The sequence below is a fragment of the Scyliorhinus canicula genome, chromosome 16, assembly GCF_902713615.1.
Source record: "Scyliorhinus canicula chromosome 16, sScyCan1.1, whole genome shotgun sequence".
NCBI classification, from domain to species: Eukaryota; Metazoa; Chordata; class Chondrichthyes; order Carcharhiniformes; family Scyliorhinidae; genus Scyliorhinus; species Scyliorhinus canicula.
The window spans coordinates 66,609,841-66,630,025 of NC_052161.1; the positions used below are offsets into that span (position 1 = coordinate 66,609,841).

General features: G+C 45.7%; 1 protein-coding gene across 2 annotated transcripts in view; it reads right to left on the reverse strand.

Moving 5' to 3' along the window:
* The window catches only part of pcdh15b (protocadherin-related 15b), a 1,980,039-nt gene that overhangs the window by 1,338,091 nt on the left and 621,763 nt on the right, over positions 1 to 20,185 (reverse strand). For both annotated transcript variants that reach the window (XM_038773417.1, XM_038773418.1), the window contains exon 4: positions 6,989 to 7,048. The gene's annotated coding sequence lies outside the window, so the exon portion shown is untranslated. The remainder of the gene's footprint in view (positions 1 to 6,988; positions 7,049 to 20,185) is intronic.

Sequence of the window (20,185 nt, forward strand, 5' to 3'; positions counted from 1 at the left end):
AATGCAACTACCCATGTGTCACCTCACCCAGCAACCACTTCACCCACTTACTCACTTCCCAACCTTCCCACTTCACACACTTATCCACTCACCCACCTTTCCCACCTACCGCTTCACCAATCTAACATCTCACCCACCTGTCCACTCACTCACCACCCAATATATCCAGCTACCTGCCTCATCCACCTACCCACTCACCCACCTACCTCGCCCACCCTTCCACCCTATCCACCTACTCAACTCACCCACTTACCACCTACCCACTCACCCACCTACCCAGCTACCCACTGACCCACCTCACCCTTTGTGATCATTGGTCCGACCCATCTCGCTCACCTCCCCACCTACTACCTCACACAACTACCTACCACGCCACGTCACCCAGCTTGCCCACATTACCCACTTACCCACCTATCCACCGACTCATATACCATCTGCACATTCACTTACTCACCCATTCACCCACTCATTCACTAACATTAAGACTGCACCTTTAAACCTACCACACAAGAGGTAGTACGGTAAAAAAAGAGCATGCCTGTCTTTCTCTGGCTCTGCTTTGAAGGAGTTCCTCACCAGGCAACACACTGCATATTTCTGTGAAAGCCGGGATAGGAAGGTCCCAGAAGAAGTGGGCAGCAGTGTCAAGTCAGGAGTATTTACAAGCGCAGACATTATGTTGTTCCTCATTTACTTTAAATCTTTGGTTCCCCTCTCTTTTTTTGGGAAGTATTATGTGTCTTCTACAGTGAGGACAGGCAAAAAATGTCTGCTTGACATTTCTGCCGGTTCCTTACACCTCATTAGAAATTCTCCTGCCTCAGCTTCAATGGGGCCCAAGTTTACTCTTCCTTTTTACATTCTGGAGAAGCACTAACAATCTGTTTTTACATTCCTGTAGTTTAGTCTCATATTCCACTCCCCCCACTTATCATTTTTTTGGCCATTCCTGCTATTTTTCTGAAACTCTCCCAATGTTCAGACTTACAATTCTTCTTGTCAGTATTGTAAGCCTCTTATTTTAATTCAATGCTATATTTAACAAACAAATTTCTTTTAACCATTCATTTTTATTTCTCAAAAATCGATATCTTTGTCGAGATTATAAAATATCTTTAAAAATGTTCACCATTGCTTATGCAACCCTCATACCAATGTAATTGACTTCATTTAAGTTTAGTTTTCTAGTTTCAGACTTCTGTACATTACTCTCTGTCACGATAGGATCACTATTCCCAAGACAATGAGATTATTCATAAAACTTGTCCATTTCACACACAAGACTTAAAATAACCTCTTTCCTGGTTGCTTCCAGAATGAAATGTCTCAAATTCATTCCAAGAATTTATCCTTCAAAGTAACTTTACCAATTTGATTTGTCATGTTGAAATGAAGATTCAATTTCCCCAAGATTATGGTATTGCTTTTGTTAAAAGTACACTTTGTTTCTTAACAAATACTTAGTCAAACATTTTTTCTACTTTAAGTGGAGCCAGAAACTATACTCACCAGTATTTTATTCCTACTGTTGTTTCTTATTTCCATCCACCCTGATTCTACTTCCTACTCTTCCAACCCAGGAATTTTCATCACCATGGTCTCTATATCATCTGTTACAATGAGGGTTACCTTCCCAACTTTTTTCCATTGGTCTGTCTTTTTGAAACATCAAGACCAACTTTGGTCACGGTGCAATCTCTGTAAATTCTGGTACAAGGACCATTATAGGTTAGGCAGAGTTCCAACCTGCAACACATTGACGCGCTAAAATCCCACCAAAGGAATCTCATGATTCAAGTAAGCATGAAAAAATAAAAACCTGCACAAGGCACCATTTCCAGAAGTATCATAAAACACAGGTCTCTCGTTATCTGTGTGGATCCTCAATTGTTCAAAAGTTGTTAATCATAGTTCATGACATGCTATCACAATTCAAGGAGTCAGGCCCCAAAACTACCTCATCTAGTATGGAGACTGACCCCTGTTCTTTTTGGAATTATTCAGCACCATACTCTGGCCAACTGAGCTAAAAGAACCCCAGTTCTCTGAAACAAGCCCAGGAGCTAAACTGTCCCTAAGTGTCCGAAGGTGTACCGGTTAGGCGAATTGGCCATGCTAAAAATTGACCCTTGGAGTCTAAACATCTAAAGGTTCGGTGAGGTTATGGGTTGAGGGCGGGATATCGGGCTTAGGAAGGCTGCTTTTTCAGAGGGTAGCTGCAAACTTGAATGGTTGAATGGCCTCCTTCTGCACTGTAGTGATTCTATGACTGTGACCTGAAACATGGTTACTGCTGCTTACATGTCCAGAGGCTCCCATGGAACCCATTGAATCCAGATGTCTGACAGACTTCGACTAACTGACCTCCTGCTACAATGTACCCGACTTATTTATCTGAGAATGAAGAGAATTAAAAACAGTAGGTTTTCATCAGTGTATTTAGATATCGGATATTTGGGTTTGGTACGTTTCGGCGTAGCCCATTTGGCGTAGCTGATTCGGCGTGGCCGATTCGGCGTCAGGGAAATAATTGGACTATTCGGCGCAGCCGTTTCGGCGCCAGGACATTTCGACGTCCATAATTGAAGCAGCTGCCCAGTGATCTACACTGCTGTCTGACCACGGTGTTACAGAAAGCTGATCAATGTGGAGAATCAGGACAGGATCGATGGAGAGGAAGAGGAGGAGGTGGGGGTGGTGGAGCCGAATGGAAGAGCCTCCAGCTCATTCACCCATCCTCAACACAATATGACAGCAATTTTACGCCCTGAAATTACCATTTGTAAAATGAAAATCTCTTACGTTGCAGGAATGTTCATTGTTGAAGTACTGAATTGTTTTGTACAAAATGAAATTACATCGGCATTAAAGCAGCTGCCCAGTAATCTACACTGCTGTCTGACTTTACACAGCCCCCACACTCGGCTGGGATAGAGACAGACAGTGAGCCGGGATCCGTGCGGACAGTGAGCCGCCCCCACATTCGGCCGGGATCCTTGCAGACAGTGAGCCGCCTCCACACTCGGCCGGGATCCGTGCAGATAGTAAGCCGCCCCCACACTCGGCCAGAATCCGTGCAGACAGTGAGCGGCCCCCACACTTTATTCTATTTAATTTATATTTAATTTCTATTTAAGCACTATACTTGTCTAAAAGATTTATTATGTATACCTTCAGTAACACCGGCTGTGTAAAGTCAGACAGCAGTGTAGATCACTGGGCAGCTGCTTCAATACTTTCAGTAACACCGGCTCAGTAAAGTCAGACAGCAGTGTAGATCACTGGCGAACTGGTTTAATGTTGGTGCCTTTCTTTAAGAGACCCGGTTTGGTGCACAAACACGATATCTGACGCCGAAACGTCCCTCCGCCGAAAAATTCCTCCATCGAATCGGCTACGCCGAACTGGCCACGCCGAATCAGCCACGCCGAATTGGCCACGCCGAAACGTCCCATCCCCTGGATATTTGCATAATTAATACTAGTGTTTGTGCACAAAAGTGCAGCTGGTAAACAGCCCAATAGCACCTTGCTAACTGTATAAAACAGATTCACTTTTGACCGAGAAAACCATCAAGGTGTTTGCACTATCTTTTTGTGTTTGCTGGAAATGAACACATTGAGACAGCTGTGAAGTACTGCTCCAGAGAAAATTGCATTGTAATAATCTGCATTTAACAGGCATTAACAAATTAAATGATCCTTTGTCTTACATGAACAATTTAGAGATCCAAGCAGATGTATGTGACATATAAAACCAGAATACAACAATTTGCCTTTGACACAACAAAACATCCCACAATACATCCCAAGAGCATAATAGAGTTGACACAGCTCCAGATTGGTGACTGGTTCAAAGATGTGCAGGTTAGGTGGATTGGCCATGCTGAAATTGCCCCTTAGTGTCCAGAAATATACAGATTAGGTGGGGTTACGGAGATAGGTGGGGGAGTGAGCCTAGGTGGGGTGATGTTTCAAAACGTTGGTGCAGGCATGATGGGCCGAATGGCCTCCTCCTGCATGTAGGGATTCTATGGTTCTATGGTGAAAGAGATTTTAAGAATGGATCTTTAAGGAGGATAAAGGGGTAGATTATGGAGCAATTATGGGAAGCAATTTGGAGCCCAAATGGTGGGCAAAGGGAGTGAGGGATGGACAGGAGGCCAGAGATAGAGCAACTTTCTCAACAGCTCATGAAAAGAGCCGATAGTAAAAAATGTTAACCTTGTGTGTGCTGAAACCAATAAGAATTAGTCCAATAAACAATGTGGAGAATTCTCCGCAGGTGGGATTCTCCGTTCCATCGGCAGCTTACCCCACCCGCCCGGCGGCGTGGGGTGGCTACAATGGAAAATCCCATTGGCCAGCGGCAAGAATGGAGAATCTTGCTGCCAGCGACGGCACACCACTGGGAAACACACCTGGGGAGGTGGACATTTGACCCCAATGCTTTCCTGCTAGTCACCACATAAATAAATGCTTCACTTTTGTCGTGGTCTATTTGCCTTCTCTTGAAGTTTGGTACTATTCACTTGAATTTCAGATCTGAATAGCTCATGCAAAGACTGGAGCAAATTTATAACTTTGAAACAACACTTTCAGGATGTTAAATATGTGTTGTGGTTTATTTGCACAATGCCAATTCTGCAGCTCAATGAATTGCACAATGCTGCCCATCTTATACAATTTACCTCTGCATTTTAGTGGGTTTTGGAGAGGTTTGTCCATATTTTATACCATTCAACATGTCATGGCATTCAAGTTATTTGACATTTATGCTCGAGGAAAAAAAAATTGCAAGGTTGTTAGCTCAGATTACCAGTCGCCCACAGTCACTCTGCTCCATCCTCGCTATCCTACTGGAGATTACTTATGCTATGAATATATTCATTAAGTTTCTACTGTTCACTACACAATATAGTGTGCCCCTGAAACTGTGTCAGTGAATTCAAAGAAAGTAGATTTATAAGCATAGCTGTTTTGAGATAATTTCATTCCACTTGCAAAAAGAAAAGAAAATATTGCATTTATATAGGTCAGAATTCTCCGGCTTTTATGATTCACTTTTCCCGCCAGTAGCGCACCCCCGCCTGGGTGTTCCCTGGCAGAAAAGGGTGGCTTTATTGGGAAATCCCATTGACAAGGAGTGGGAAAACAGAATCCACCTCAACAAATGAATGCCACCGAGAAACACGCAGCTGGGGAACTGGAGAATCTGTTGTATCTCATCCCGTTGTCAAATGATTTTAATAAGTTTCACATCCTGAATTGCTCTATTGAAATGTGCTGATTATTACATCGACAAAAATGGCAACCTTTCTGTCCTAGTTGATCATTAGCTGAAAAAGATGTACCAACTAATTTGAAAAATGACATGATTCTTACATGCTATTGTAAGAATGCAGCAAGCCAGTGTAACAATGCTCCATCTATGAGCTGGAGAAAAAAACCTTGCTTTGACAAAGAAACCATTATATATATGGCTTACTGACCTTGCATGTGGCAGTCTTGCAAAGGCAATTTTAGTTTTAATCAATTGAGGTATGTTTAATCATCATAGTTTGTTGCTTAATTGATTTTACTGAATAAACCTTTAGGTTTTAATAAAATTGCATTAAAATCTGCAGCAACCAATGCGAGGCTCCAAAAGTACAATAGCGTGCCCTTTTGTGTTATATACAAAAGTTCAGTTTCCTATCAACTCTGCTGCCTACTGCCATACAAATCATTTGTTACAATGGAATGTCTCCGTATTTTGTAGTAGAGAACTCATTTATTCTTCTCCACAAACTATTTATTAATCATTGACTTGTTCAAAGTATCTACACTGTGTACAGCCTTGATGTTTGCCATCTCTTTTTCTGCCTTTTCACATTTAAAAAAAATCACAGAATATTCTTGTGGTGGTATGAATTTGAGCACTGCCATTGGTGCAGAGCATTGGTTTCCCATTAACTCTGGCTGGTCATGTGCCTCTCGTCTGATTGGCTGGGACTAGTCATGTGACTGCTCACCAATTGGTTGAGAGGCAAGTAGACCCCGCCTCCGAGGTGGGGTATAAGTACCCAGAGTTCCCAGCTGTCGGCCTTTCTCTGTAGTCGACCACCGGGCTAACAATAGCTGATTAAAGCCACAGTTTAGATCTTCGTTGTGTCTCATGTCCAATTGATCGTACATCAATTCTGTTAAAGAATTGCACTGAATTCTGTTATTGTATATTGATTGAGCTTCATTGATTTGCAAACATCAGGTTACTGATGAAAAGAAAAAAAAAAACAAAACAGCTTTCTCCTGCACTTACCCTTCAGGCTGATTGACAGGATCTGAGGTATCGCATGGTGGCTGTAGGATATTCTTCATTGGCACACAGGGGTTATTGGGACAGCAAATGGGATACTATTCACGGAATGACCTGTGCTTTTCAGAGATTATGGAAAATGGTGCCTAGATGAAAATAACGGATATACCACAGGTCTGATTTTGAGCGACCACAGATCTCAGTATGAGCAGGAGATCTGCTGATCTGTTTTGGCAGTAGTCAGCATTCTATTTGCTTTGTGAATTCCTGTTCTGTGGGGTTGTATGGGTGGCAAGTCCCAATGATTTCTTTCAATAATTATCAAATAACCATTCTGTATGTTTTGTGAATGACAATAAGTTACAAAATATGCCACATTATATCCATGGAAGACAGCAAATAGCTCATCTGCTTATCTCAGTATATTTGTTGAATGACAAAATTCCTTGCCATCCTCAGCTGATAGAATAAATGAAATATAGCTGCCTGACGTAACATGCTGAAGTTCGTTCAATTTTTAAAGTTGTTCATAAAGGAATACAATAAAATTAAAGATTTGTTTCGCGCCTCAATGTTAAGAAATAAATATTGCAGCACTGTACTTTTTGTGTGAAACTCCAAAATTCGTTTACCTTTTGTACTGAAACAGTTTTGCTATATACAGATACTAATTTCATATTGGATAACTTACCTTAATTATATTTCTGTTCAACATTGCCATTTAGCATTTGCACATGCTCTTTATTCAAAACTGCAAAATAAGCACAAAAAAGTGTTTAAAGTTCCTTTTAAAAAAATAATTGAAAATAATCTACTTCCAGCCTGCATCTTTACAGCCATTTGTCTCTATTCGTATGAGTTTACTTTGCATTTTCACACGCAACATGACATTTGCTCAGAAATAGCTTTCTATCCCAGCATACTGAAATGTTAAAAATGTGGGCTTCTATTACAATGTCTGTTGGGGATGGTGTCAGTCAGTTGAGTAGATGTTCATAAAATGAAATATTTAAGACTTTAAGTTATTCTTTTTTATAGCGAATTGAATTTCTCTCACACGTTTATGTGTCGTCGAAACACTGTCCAGGTCCCACTGCAATACAGGAGTGTGGTGACGGCAACTGCTCTGTACAGTAGGACTTCATTGACTCGCTGAGGTCTTTGTTGTCAAATACTCATTGTTCTGGTTTGAGTTGGTGCAGCTGATCTGGTGTTGGATCTCCTCATCAATCGTGACCTTTTGAGAGGTGACAGCCGAGGCATGGGAAATGTTCAACATATTCCAGAACCCTTCAACATACATGTGAAGTGGAACATTTGGCTGACCAGTGTGGATGGATAAATGAAATTCTTTTGGCAACATTCAAGGTTCTTCAATGCAGAATTGGAGATGTTGAGAATGGATTGTAAATCCGGTGCAGACTGGGCAAGGACACAACAGTCTTCTGAAAACTGTGGGTCACAGCTGTCTATGTTGGTGTGTTTAGTTTTGGCACAGAGATGGATGAGGTAAAGCATTTTCTAGTTGGTTAGTATTTAATACTGGTGCCAGAGGGCAATTAATCTTTGAAGAGGTGAATAACTGCTGTCCAAAGGTTCGCTTCCGCCACATTCCCTAGATCCAAAAGGAGGCCATCATGCAAATGGTCTTGTCCTTCCTGAAACCAGTGACACTAGGACACCAAGAAATCCCTTTAAGAGCTCACTCCCAACCTGAAGAACAGCCTCCCTCGCCAACTCATCTGCAAAAGGAGATGTTTGGCAGGGGTTCTGGACCATCTCTCTGATTGGAGGCAATTCTAGCACTGGCTGAATATATAACCAGGCATCCTCTGGAAATCCTCCATGTCCTCCAGCATCCAGAAGACAAGATGTACTCCAAGGAGAAATAGTTAGCCAACCAACTGGAACTATTATACATCACAGTGAAAGACCTTGAACTCATAGGTGGCAACAATGGAAAAATAAACTGAAATGTAAAAATAGAAATTCTCCGAAATAAACACTGCAAGATCTTCCAGCTGGCGGGATTTTCCATTCCTGCTGACGGTGTACCTCTGTCACGGGTTTTCCGTTGGTGTGGGTTGGAATCCCATTGATGGCAACAGATTTGGCAGGCCATCTCCCACCTTTGGGAGACAGTCTCAGGGAGAATCATGCCCATTATAATTGAAAATCGGAACGGAAAACACCAAAATCACTATTGAGAGGGAAATTCTGAACAAAGGGGCTCGCAAAACGAATCTGGATGTTCTACACTTACTAAATGCTCCTGTTTTAATACAGGCGCACGTGTTAATTTTTTTTTCTGGAACCCACTAGGATACGCAGGTTTAGGAGGCCATTATCTAAATAATTTCGAAAGATTTAGTGATGCTCACACTGCAGAGGATTGTGACCCTCCTCCATCCCCGTGGCTCCCAGGGCAGCATTTTTCAATTCTTTTCAGCATTTGGCCTCTGCTCCACAGCTCCTCACTCCCCTGCACTGATTGTGAGCCTGTGCTCCCATGTCTAAGAATGACATTTCACCTCTACCTTTCAGAAAAATACACTGGATTGATGGCAGCTGCTTCCACTCCACAGGACAATCAAGCTATTGCCTGGAAATCCAATTGACTCAACTTGAAGTAAGCTGCTTTATCCAAATAGATGCTGAGACAACTGCAGCAAGGCTTTTTCCTAACAGGGGACACATAAATGCATCAAAGAATTTGTCAGAAAACATAGTGCCTGCAGCAAAGTTTTCATCATTACAGGGCCAGTATCAGCATTTTAATGATATAGAAATTGGGCAGCTTGGTAGTACAGTGTTAGCACTGTTGCTTCACAGCACCAGCATCCCTGGTTTCATTCCCAGCTTGGGTCACTGTCTGTGCTGAATATGTACGTTCCCCTTATGTCTGTGTGGGTTTCCTCCGGGTGCTCCAGTTTCCTCCTACAAGTCCCAAAAGACATGCTGTTAGATGAATTGGACATTCTGAATTCTCCCTCAGTGTAATGGAACAGGCACCGGAATATCATAGAATTAACAGCGCAGAAGGAGGCCATTCGGCCCATCAAGTCTGCAACGGCCCTTGGAAAGAGCACCCTACCCAAGCCCACACTTCCACCCTATTCCCGTAACCCAGTTACCCCACCCCACCTTTTGGTCACGAAGGATAATTTAGCACAGGCCAATTGGACAGTGGGAGGAAACCGGAGCACCCGGAGGAAGCCCATGCAGACATGGGGAGAACGTGCAGATTCCACACAGACAGTGGCCCAAGCCGGGAATCGAACCTGGGACCCTGGAGCTGTGAAGCAACTGTGCTAACCACTGTGCTGCCCTGAATGTGACGACGAGGGACTTTTCACAGTAACTTAATTGCAGTGTCAATGTAAGCATACTTGTGACAATAAAGATTATCAAAAAAAATTAAAAATTGGTATTCCCAGATCTTTATTTATTTTCCTTTGGACATGCCTACTGGTATGCCTAATGAACACCACAGTGCAAGATGTCTATGGAAACCTGGCATTGTTACTTCTTCCAGATCATGCTGCCTCATTGCTAGAAGATCCTGATGTCAGAGATTGAGACGGTTCAGATTCAAGAAGCTTTGTTTCCATTTTCTCATCAAAACTCCTGACCAATTTCCAGTAACACAACCTGCTCATGGTTAACCCTATGTGGAGCTTCCCAGTCCATTCATATACCTGAGGGAAGGAAAACATTTAAAAAAATAAATTTAGAGTACCCAATTAATGTTTTTGCAATTAAGGGGCAATTTAGCATGGCCAATCCACCAACCCTACACATCTTTGAGTTGTGGGGGGAAAAACCCACACAAACACGAGGAGAATGTGGAAACTCCACACGGACTGTGACCCAGAGCCGGGATTGAACCTGGGGCCTCGGTGCCGTGAGGCAGCAGTGTTAACCACTGCGCCACCGTGCTGCCCTTGAGGGAAAGAAAAATGCCCTGACCTTCTTCCTCAGAGCACCTCAGGACATCAATATATCCCAAACTTGCTCTGCTGTTTTGAATGGATTACAGGAGCTACATAGATAACAAGTGATGATGCCACTCTGCAGAGTGCATATCTCCACCTCACTGTGTCAACTCAATGTTATTTAAATTATTCATCTCTTCCTTGATCTTTTGGCCATTTGGTTGATGTTCTGTAAATATAAAATTCAAAAAAAGAGATATTTTTAACAAAAGCTCCCAACTCACAAAGGAAGCTTCAGGCAAATATGAATCCAACAACCTACCCTGAAAACTCTGTTTACACTTTGTCAACTGTAACAAATTGCAACACAGCAGTTGTTACAATTAACAATATTTTAAAACAATCAGCAAAATTCTTTGAATGTAAATTTGCCCTATCGCCTAAAATTGACAGATCCTTTTCAAAAATTCTAGGATTCTGATCCAAATCTGCATCTTCACCAGAAACTAAGACCACCTTGGGCCATACCATGTGCGGGATTCTCCCAGCACTGCGCCAGGCCGGAGAATCCCCGCGAACGGGCTACGCCTGCCCCGACGCCAGCACGCGGAGAATCGGCATGGTTGGTGCGGCGTCAGTTGCAGGCCGCTCTACGCGGCCGGCCACAATGGGCTGAGTGGCCGTAGGATAAGAGCCGAGTTCCACCAGTGCCGTTCTAACCTTCTCCGAACTGGCAGGACCTTGGCGTGTAAGGGTCAGGTGGTGGCCTGGGGGGGGGATGGGGTTCCGGCCCGGGAGGGGCCTCTAATGTGGCCTGGCCCGCGATCGGTGATGTGTTGAGTATGCTGGGTCTGCGAGGACTGCGTTTACCATAGCAGTGAGAGAGACAGGCTTCAAACATTATTTTATTGGACTATGAACTGTTAAACATACATGAACTGTGGGTTGACACTAAGCTGAGTTGACTGGAGACCTGAGGCTAACCTGACCAGACTATCCTGCTACCACATGGTGGATGTTCGTGTTGCTGCTCAGGGGCTCTGGCTGTCTCAGAAGCTGCATCCCAAGAGAGCGGGAAAACTAGTGCCCTCTGGCTTTATAGTGGCCGTTTCCTGTCTGGTGATTGGCTGCTGTATTGTGTGTGTTAATTGGTCATCCTGTGTGTCAATCAGTGTATGTCTGTGCACCATCATATACGTGTGTGTATATTATGACAATCGGGACCCACCAATCGCGGGCTGGCCTCTGTGGCTGGGGGCCTCCTTTCCTACGCGCCGGCCCCTGTAGCCCTGCGCCATGTTGAGGCCGGTGCTTTGAAGGAGGCCACTGCACATGCGCGCATTGGCGCCATCACCACTGTGCATGTCCTCGGCGCAACTGCGCATGCGCAGATCCCGTGGCGCACAGTTCGCATTGGGATCTGCAGCAGGAGCGTCACAGACCACTCCAACGCTGTGCTGGCCCCCTGTAGGGGCCAAAATTAGATGTGGGAGCGGCCCGTTCACACCGTCATAAAACGCGATGGCTTTTACGATGGCGTGGACACTCTGCCGCGGGATTGGAGAATCCCACCCCCTATCTATGTACCAGGTTTCGTTGAAATCCTCCCATTAGTCTTTGAGATCCATTTGTTACAGACAAATAAACCAATGGAGGCATAAGCATTACCTTTGTCCACCTTCAATGGATGAGGCAGTAAACGGAGTTTTGCACAACGTTGGGTTTAGCTCAATTGCAGTACTCCTTTTGGGTTAAAAGGTTATGGGTTCAATCGCTTCCATGATTTGAGCACATAATGTTGAATAGCACTCCTATGAAGTAACAAGAGGATGCAGGCTTTCAAGTGAGAATTAAACCAAGGGAATGTCCCCTTGGGCACTGGCCAATATTTGCCTTCAAACAGCAGCATCACTAAATCTGCTTAATTGGTCAATCAGCTCATTGCTGGGACCATCTTGTGTGCACATAGTTTCCATATCTTACCACACCAATTCCATTTCAAGACGTACCACTTTATTGTGAAGTGCTTTGGGACAACATGAGGCCACGAACGAAGCTAAATAAGTACAATTTCTTTATTTATGTTTTTAGTGCCTTTCTTGACTTTGGGACATGCCAAAATGCTTTATAGCTGATTTGCACAGAGCAAAGTTCCACAAATTGCAATGAGTTAAATTATCTATCTTGATGGTGTGGTGTGAGGGATAAATTATCCATGTTGATGGTGTGGGTTGAGGGATAAATGTTATCCAGGGGAATTTTTCTACTCTTCTTTCATCTGGAAATAAGCAGCACTGTCTCAGTGCTACACTGAAGTGTCAGCCTGGATTATGTGCTCAAATCTTTGGAGTGGAGCTTGAACCTGCAACTTTCTGATCCAGAGTCAGGCATGTTACAACAGAGTCGACGCCGGCAGAATTTAAATGCCACCGTCAAATTCAAGGAAGGGATTTTTATTCTTCAAATTGACTTTATTTACTTTTTACATTAATTGCACTCCTAAGTTTAATTAACTCTGAATCAGCGATTTGTGAGCACATTTCAGCCAGCTCGTATTCTAGCAGAACCTACCTGAACGGTACATCAACACACTTGTCAGGTATTTGACATATTTAAACCAATCTTCGGTATTTCTCCACTCAGATCCAGAAGGAATGATGTATGTAACACAGAACACATCTGTCATGTTACTGTGTGTTGCTGAACATTAAATCTTATAATTGACATCAACTGTTTATGTTTCCACACCTCACTCTGTGATTGATGGTTGAATGCAGGGTTGATGCTAATTAAAGCGCGGTGGTTGCAGAATATAGCAAACACCTGCCAGGTATTCCTCCTCATGTATTAGCTTCAAAATGTACTGCATCATCAGCTTTTCAACTTGCATTTTAAGTTGCAGTAAATTTGAATTTTACAAATGCCACCTTCCAATAGGATCACTTAAAAAACTTTCTGCCACAATGTGGTCTGAAATATTTCTCTGCAAACACAGGTGAATATCCTCACCACTTGAACTGTTTCCCAGTTTGAAAAAAAACCTAAAAACTGAAGTGGTGAAAGTGAAATCACCAGTAATCCTGTGGGTGGCCCGACAATACTATGCCTTGCACTTCTTAGCTTTCAATGAACAAGATAATATTGGAGCTGAATGGTTTTCCCAGAAAACATCCCTGGAGGTGATAACTAAGTAAATGATACTTTGCTCAATGGACAAATTAATTGGTATTAGAGTGAATTAACTGAATTAATAATATAGGAGACAAGGGATAAAATAAATAGTATTGCAACACATAAATTAAGCAATTATCAATTTGAAACAGGAAATAAATAATTAAAAGTATGGAATTAAATAAATAATGTTAGGACCAGGGTTTAAGTAATTAATATTGGAACCGGGGGTTAATCTAATAGCATTGTGGCTTTGAAGCAAATTAATTGTCATGGAACTGGCCCAATCAGCCATCAGAGACATCAGAGCGACAGAATGAAATAAATACCATTGCGACCCTGAATAAAATAAACGGTATTACAGAATCTAAATTAAATGAATAATTGTTGGCCAAGAACCAGTAGATAATTATGGACTTGGCTGGGCCTATTAACAGCCAATGAATGTGGAAGCAACTGAGCTTTCCGTTGGCAATAGAGGAAATAATTTAAAGTAGCAGCAATGATTGATTTAACTAAAAACTTATTTGGCACAGAGTGGGGGGAGGGAAACAAATGACAAAACAAAATGACAGGTGGAGTGAGGTAACTCACATCAAGGGTGGAAAATGAAAGTTACTACAGTCTCGTCTGTCATCTGGAGAATTGGCAATAGCACCTCATCCTATCCATTGGGGAAGGCCAGCCATATTGAATGTCCCAAGCAATTAACTGGCCAGTGGCAGATCTTCCTGGGAATTCGGACCCTTGGTCCCGTAAGCTGGCAGTCAATCAGAGGCCAGAAGCTCTCCATTTCAGCTGCCAGTAATGCACCCACCAGGGGTCCAGCTTGCTATGGGGCTGAGGCCAGAGTTAGATTAGGACAGAATAGGGGGGGGGGGGGGGGGGGGGGGGGGGGGGTCAGATGAAAGGTATGGGGTGTGGCTCTAAGCAGGCACCTTCATTCCCGATGCTGAGACACTTGAACACTTGGGACAGAAAATGCACAGTATTAGACAGTCCAACGCATGTAGCTAGTGGTTCAGTGGACAGGGCATCCTGTATGGTGCTGGCTAGTGGTGCAGGTGGGAGTTCATCCGCCCTCTGGGTTGAGGGGGGATGGAGAAAAGGTGTATGGGACAGGGGTTGATGACAGGGGCGCTGTGCTGCCTTTTTACCGCCCTGAGGAGGTGGTGCAGCTTCTTAGATCACTGCACGCCAGTCCGGACGGTGTTTTTGGTGGAATTCACTGCCTCTACCACCTGCGCACAGGCACTGCCAATGGCAAAAACTGGTAGTCTCCTTCCCTGGCTGGGAGACATGGTGGCCTGGCTCTTGTCCATGGCACCAGGAGGGTTTTGTGCTCGGTGTCTGTAAATCTGTTTTCGTGCTGCCATCTTGTTGGCTGGGATGGTGTGTGTTGGGAGTGAAGTGTGTATATGCGGCTTCAGCTTGTCAGCCTCCTGTGTCAATTATGAACCTGCTGAATCCAGCACCATTTCTCTTTGGAATCAATTGTGTTCCACGTGGCAGCGGTGCTAGCCGCTTAACAGTCACTGAATTGGTCCATGTGCTGGGCTAGTTATGCTGTTGTGCAAGTCCGTGAATCCTGTCCCATTGTCAACACTTAAAGCGGGATTCTCCCTTCTGGGGACTAAGTTCCCATGCCCACTGGAAAACGGGCGGGAATCACTCCGGACATTTCCCTCGAAGGTTTGTGGGGATTCTCCGTGTTTAAGGGGGCTAGCAGGGCCCCGGCATGCGTCTCGCAGCTGCGGCTGCTGGCGGGGCCCTGCAATTAGGCCCACACGGCCGCGCATGCACACGGTGGCCAGCCGTGGGCCGTCACCATGGTGGAGCCCTAGAGTGGCCCGGCGGGGAGGAACATAGCCCACCCCCCCCCCCGGAATGAGCGCGCCCGTCGATCGGGAGCCATCGATCGCGGGCCTAGCCACCATGGAAGACTCCCCAGAGACAGATCCCCTCACAGCCCCCCCCCCCAACCAGGACGGTCCCCGCAGCCTATACGCTCCACCCGATGCCGGTGTTTATGTAGTTACATTGTGTTCCTTGTGTTGCCGTATTATGTAGTTTCTTTTATTTTCTTTCCACGTCCTTAATGATCTGTTGAGCTGCTCGCAGAAAAATACTTTTGACTGTACTTCGGTACACGTGACAATAAACAAAATCCATCCAATCCATGTCTCGTAGATGAATCAGTTGAAAAAGGAAGGAAGGTAATCACAATAAACACCATGGGCGGGATTCTCTGATCCTGGGGTAAGTGTTGACGCCGTCGTCAACGCCGGAGCATTTTACCACGGCATCATCTGGCCCCTAGGATCAGCGATCCTGCACCGTACAGGGAGCCAGCAAGGCACCGGTGCACTTCACGCAGCTCCAGCTGCCAATGCAGGCATGAGCACGGCCGGCGCGGGTTCACGCATGCGTGTGGATTGCCGTCTCTTTGCCGGCCCTGGCGCAACATGGTGGAGACCGATAGGGGCCCGGCGCGGAAGGAACGTAGGCCCCCAACGGGATATAACCGCCCACCGATCGGTAGGCCTTGATCGCGGACCAAGCCACTGTGGAGGCCCCCCCGGAGTCAGATCCCCCATCCCCCCCACCAGGCCGCCACCCGCAGCCAGAACGCCGAGGTCCCGCTGGGTAGGACCACACGAGAACGACGCCGGCGGCACACGGCTGAATTTGGTGGGCACTCAGCCCATCGTGGCGCTCCGGCGCCATTTGCGCCGATTTCCGGTCGCCGGAGTCGGAGCGGTGTCGCGGGATTTTCCCCCCACCCCCGGCGATTCTCCGATCTGGCCTGGGATCGGAGAATCTCGCCCCATGTTACCATGAAATAAATTGTTACTCCTGAAGGAATACGACAGGAACTTAGAAGAAATGGCAAGTGGCAGTTGTGGGTGACATTATGTTTATAGGAAAAGGTAGCCTTTTCCTGCAGCTGTGATTAGTCACTCCCAATGCTGTGTCACTTCCAGAGGCAGACTTAGAAACATAGAATTACTACAGTGCAGAAGGAGGCCATTTAACCCATCGAGTTTTCACCGACCTTCTGAAAGAGCACCCTTGCTAGGCCCACGCCTTTACCCCATCCCCGATACTCAGTAACCCCGCCTAACGTTTTGGATACTAAGGGGAAATTTAGCATGGCCAATCCACCTAACCTGCACATTTTTTGGAAGAAACCCGAACACCCGGAGAAAACTCGCGGAGCGATCGTACAAACTCCACACAGACTCCAGCTGCCAATGCAGGCATGAGCACGGCCGGCGCGGGTTCACGCATGCGTGTGGATTGCCGTCTCCACACAAACTCCACTCAGGGTTGGAATTGAAACTAGTTTGCTGCCGCTGTGCGGTAGGAGTGCTAACCACTGTGCCTCCGTGCCGCCCCATGAAACTGGACTTACCATGATGCACACAGCACTGCAGAACAGAGCCCTGGCCAATGGAGGGGGCACCATTGTGAGAGGTGGCTGTGTTGAGTGTAAGTCCATCTCTGATGTATATTTATCTACAAGTGTTGGTGCTGGGAGGTACAACCCAACATTTCACTCACAAACCATCCTCGTTTGCTCACCCACCCCCAACGTTTCTTCAAGCCTCGATTGTGATTCTTTTATTTTAAAATCCATGTTCCTGCAAATAAAACACACACACAATGGATTCCCCTCCCCTTAGTAGAAAACCAGCGGTTGTCAGTCACTTAGCCCTAGTTCAGCGCCCTGTGGTCATAACCTGGGCAGTAACGTCTCCTCCTGTAAAACCCACAACTGCTTGCACTCAATGGTGCAGCCGCCATGCCGCAGCCCTCTCCTTCGCCATGTCCCAATGTTGGCTGCCACCACCAAACAGTAGTCTGCTCCCCGTTCTGCGATACCATGCACTGGGTTCACTCCTACACTAATCAAAGGATAAGCCGAGACGTTAAGGTGCTCAGCCAGAGGAAATGTAAGGGTTGAACGAGCGTAGGCTGGGCCTACAACTGACACCACTGTATATAGTGGGATTTTTATTCCACTTTTGTTTTGATTTTCACTTCTGTAATATTGAATTTTTAATTGACATCAGCTGCACTATTGTGTGCTGTGGAATCACCTCGGGTTACATTTCAGAGGTTAAATTCAGTGTTCACGACCATTCTGAAACTTGAACAAAGCAGCAAATTGCATGTAGATTAAAAAATACTAGATATGAAACGATTGGATTGCTGAGCAGATAATTCTATAGGGCCTGAATTATTTGATTTTAAATATAAACACAGATGGCAAGGTTTGATTTACTGACTTTTATTTCCGTGTTTCTTACGACATGCTGTGTTTGATTCTGACGGTTTAATGTCCAGAGCATTGCCCCATAAAATCCTGGGCTGGGTTCTCCCATCTGAAGGCAGAGTGTTAACGCCGTTGTCAAAACTGGGGAGTTTAACGACAGCATCATTAGGCCACTATCTGTAGTAAGTCTCTGCCCTACGGGAGGCCAGCACGGCACTGGAGTGACCAACGCCGCTCCAGCTGCCGATACGAGCATCAAATGGGCGCTGTGGGTCTGCGCATGCACTCTGCAACCGGCGTGAATGCGTGCATGCGTACGGCGACCAGCACGGATGCGCACATGTGCGGAAGCCTCCTTCCCCGCACCAGCCCCCGACGCAACACAGCGTTGGACTCCAGGGGCCAGCGCGGAGTAAAAGAGGCCCCCCCCCACGAGAGGCCGACCCGCCGATCGGTAGGCCCTGATCGCAGGCCAGGTCATGGGGGAGGCTCTCTCTCTCTCCCCCCCCCCCCCCCACCCCCTGCCCGGGGTCATACCCCCTCTTCCCCCCCCCCCCCCCCCCCCCCGCCCCTCACACCAGGCTGCCCCAGAGAGGATGGATGCCGAGGTCCCGCCGGGTAAGACCAAATGTGAACGGCAGCGGCAGGACTCGGGCTTTTTTGGGCGGCCACTCAGCCCATCCCGGGCGGAGAATCGGCAGCAGGGCCGCGTAGAGCAGCCGCCGACCGGCGCCGTGCCGGCGCCAATGGTGCCGATTCTCCACTCACCGGATAATTGGTGGACCGGCGTCAGGGCGGCGTTGCACGATTCGCGCTCAGCCCGGCGATTCTCTGACCCAGCATGGGCTGAGAGAATCCCGCCTCATATCTCTGACCTCATCAAAATACTTATAAAGTTCAAACAAAATGTAGATGCTGAAAATTGAAGTTAAAACAAAAAGTGCTGAAGATATTCAGATCAGTCAGAGAGAAACAGAATGGTTAATGCTAATTTATTCATTCGCCACAGATGCTGTTTACCCTTACTATATCATTGATATCATTGCGGCGGGTTTGAAGTCATTTGGGGAAGACCGCCATGTCACCAGAGGGTGGGCATGCTGTGGGGGGTCATGCAAAGAAAAGAGAGCATGGGGCTCCCAAGTCCACCTCAGGTTGCCTCCTAGGTGCCAGGGTAAAGGGCAAAATGCAGGTAGACAAACTGGTGGAGCTCTGAATAAGAGTCATATGGACTCAAGATTTTAACTCTGTTTCTCTTTCCACAGATGCTGCAGACCAGCTGAGTTTATGAATAATTTTCTGTGTAATTTCAGATTTCCAGCAACCGCAGTATTATGCTTTTACTTTTATTTTAGCCTGTTGCTGTGGATCCCCTTCCATGTCACTCTACTCCCCATCATCCTCATCAGATTTCTTCCTCTCTGTTGACATTGTCACCCTGCTGCATGGTGATGTTATACAATACACAGCACACAACGACTATCTGTGACATCTTTCCTGGATCATACCAGAGGGCACTCCCAACATGATCGAGGCAATGGAAATACACCTTCAGCAGACCAATGCTTTGTTCTATTAAATTCCTTATTGTGCTGTGAAAGGCATTAAACCTCTCTTCTACCTCACTGAATTTCTGATGGGTATCATAAACCATGTGCGAAGACGGTAGCCCTTGTCACCTTGGATCCATTCCTTGGTTTGTGGGATTGGCACAAACAACTGCGGCATCTGTGAATGTCGAAACACATAGGCATCGTGGTTGCTGCCAGGACAGTGAGCTCACACCTGCATATTTTGCTTTTTGTAGTCACAGATTAACTTCACATTGAGAGAATAGAGTCCCTTTCTGTTTCTAAGCATGGCAGGCAGCTTGGGTGGTGCCTTGATGATAGCATGGGTGCTGTCTATTACACAATGAACCACACGGAAAGTCAGAAATGGCTGTTAATCCAATTGTTCTCTCCGACTGGTTGTCCTCGTCCATCCAAATTCTTATCAATTCTCCAGTATTCTTGTGCAGTGCGTTGACACCTCCTTGATGCAGCAGTGTTTGACTATTTAGGAGATGCTACAGATGTCACCTGTAGACTACTGGAAGGAACCGGCTGCATAGAAGTTAAAAGTTGCAGTAACCTTCAAATGTCACTTACATAAGGGACTCACTGTTTCCCCATGAAACAGTGCATTAGTTCAGTGATGGTCTCCCTGGAGCTGTACAGACACTTTAGACCCTCTTTATTCAACATTTGTAGGTATGTCATCTTGGTCCTGTAAACTTATAGATATGCCTAACCTCCTGTCATTGTTGCTGGTCTACCTGCAATGATTCCTGTGCAGCATGACATTCCTTGCAGTGCTGTTTTCCTCCTCATAGCTTCCTTGGTTTTGTACTCAATATGTCTTTTTAAGAAACTCAAGAACCCATACATTTTGCTAACAGTTCTCTCAATTTGTCTTGCCACTTCAAAGATCTGTGTACACAAACCCCTGTCAATCCTGGTGC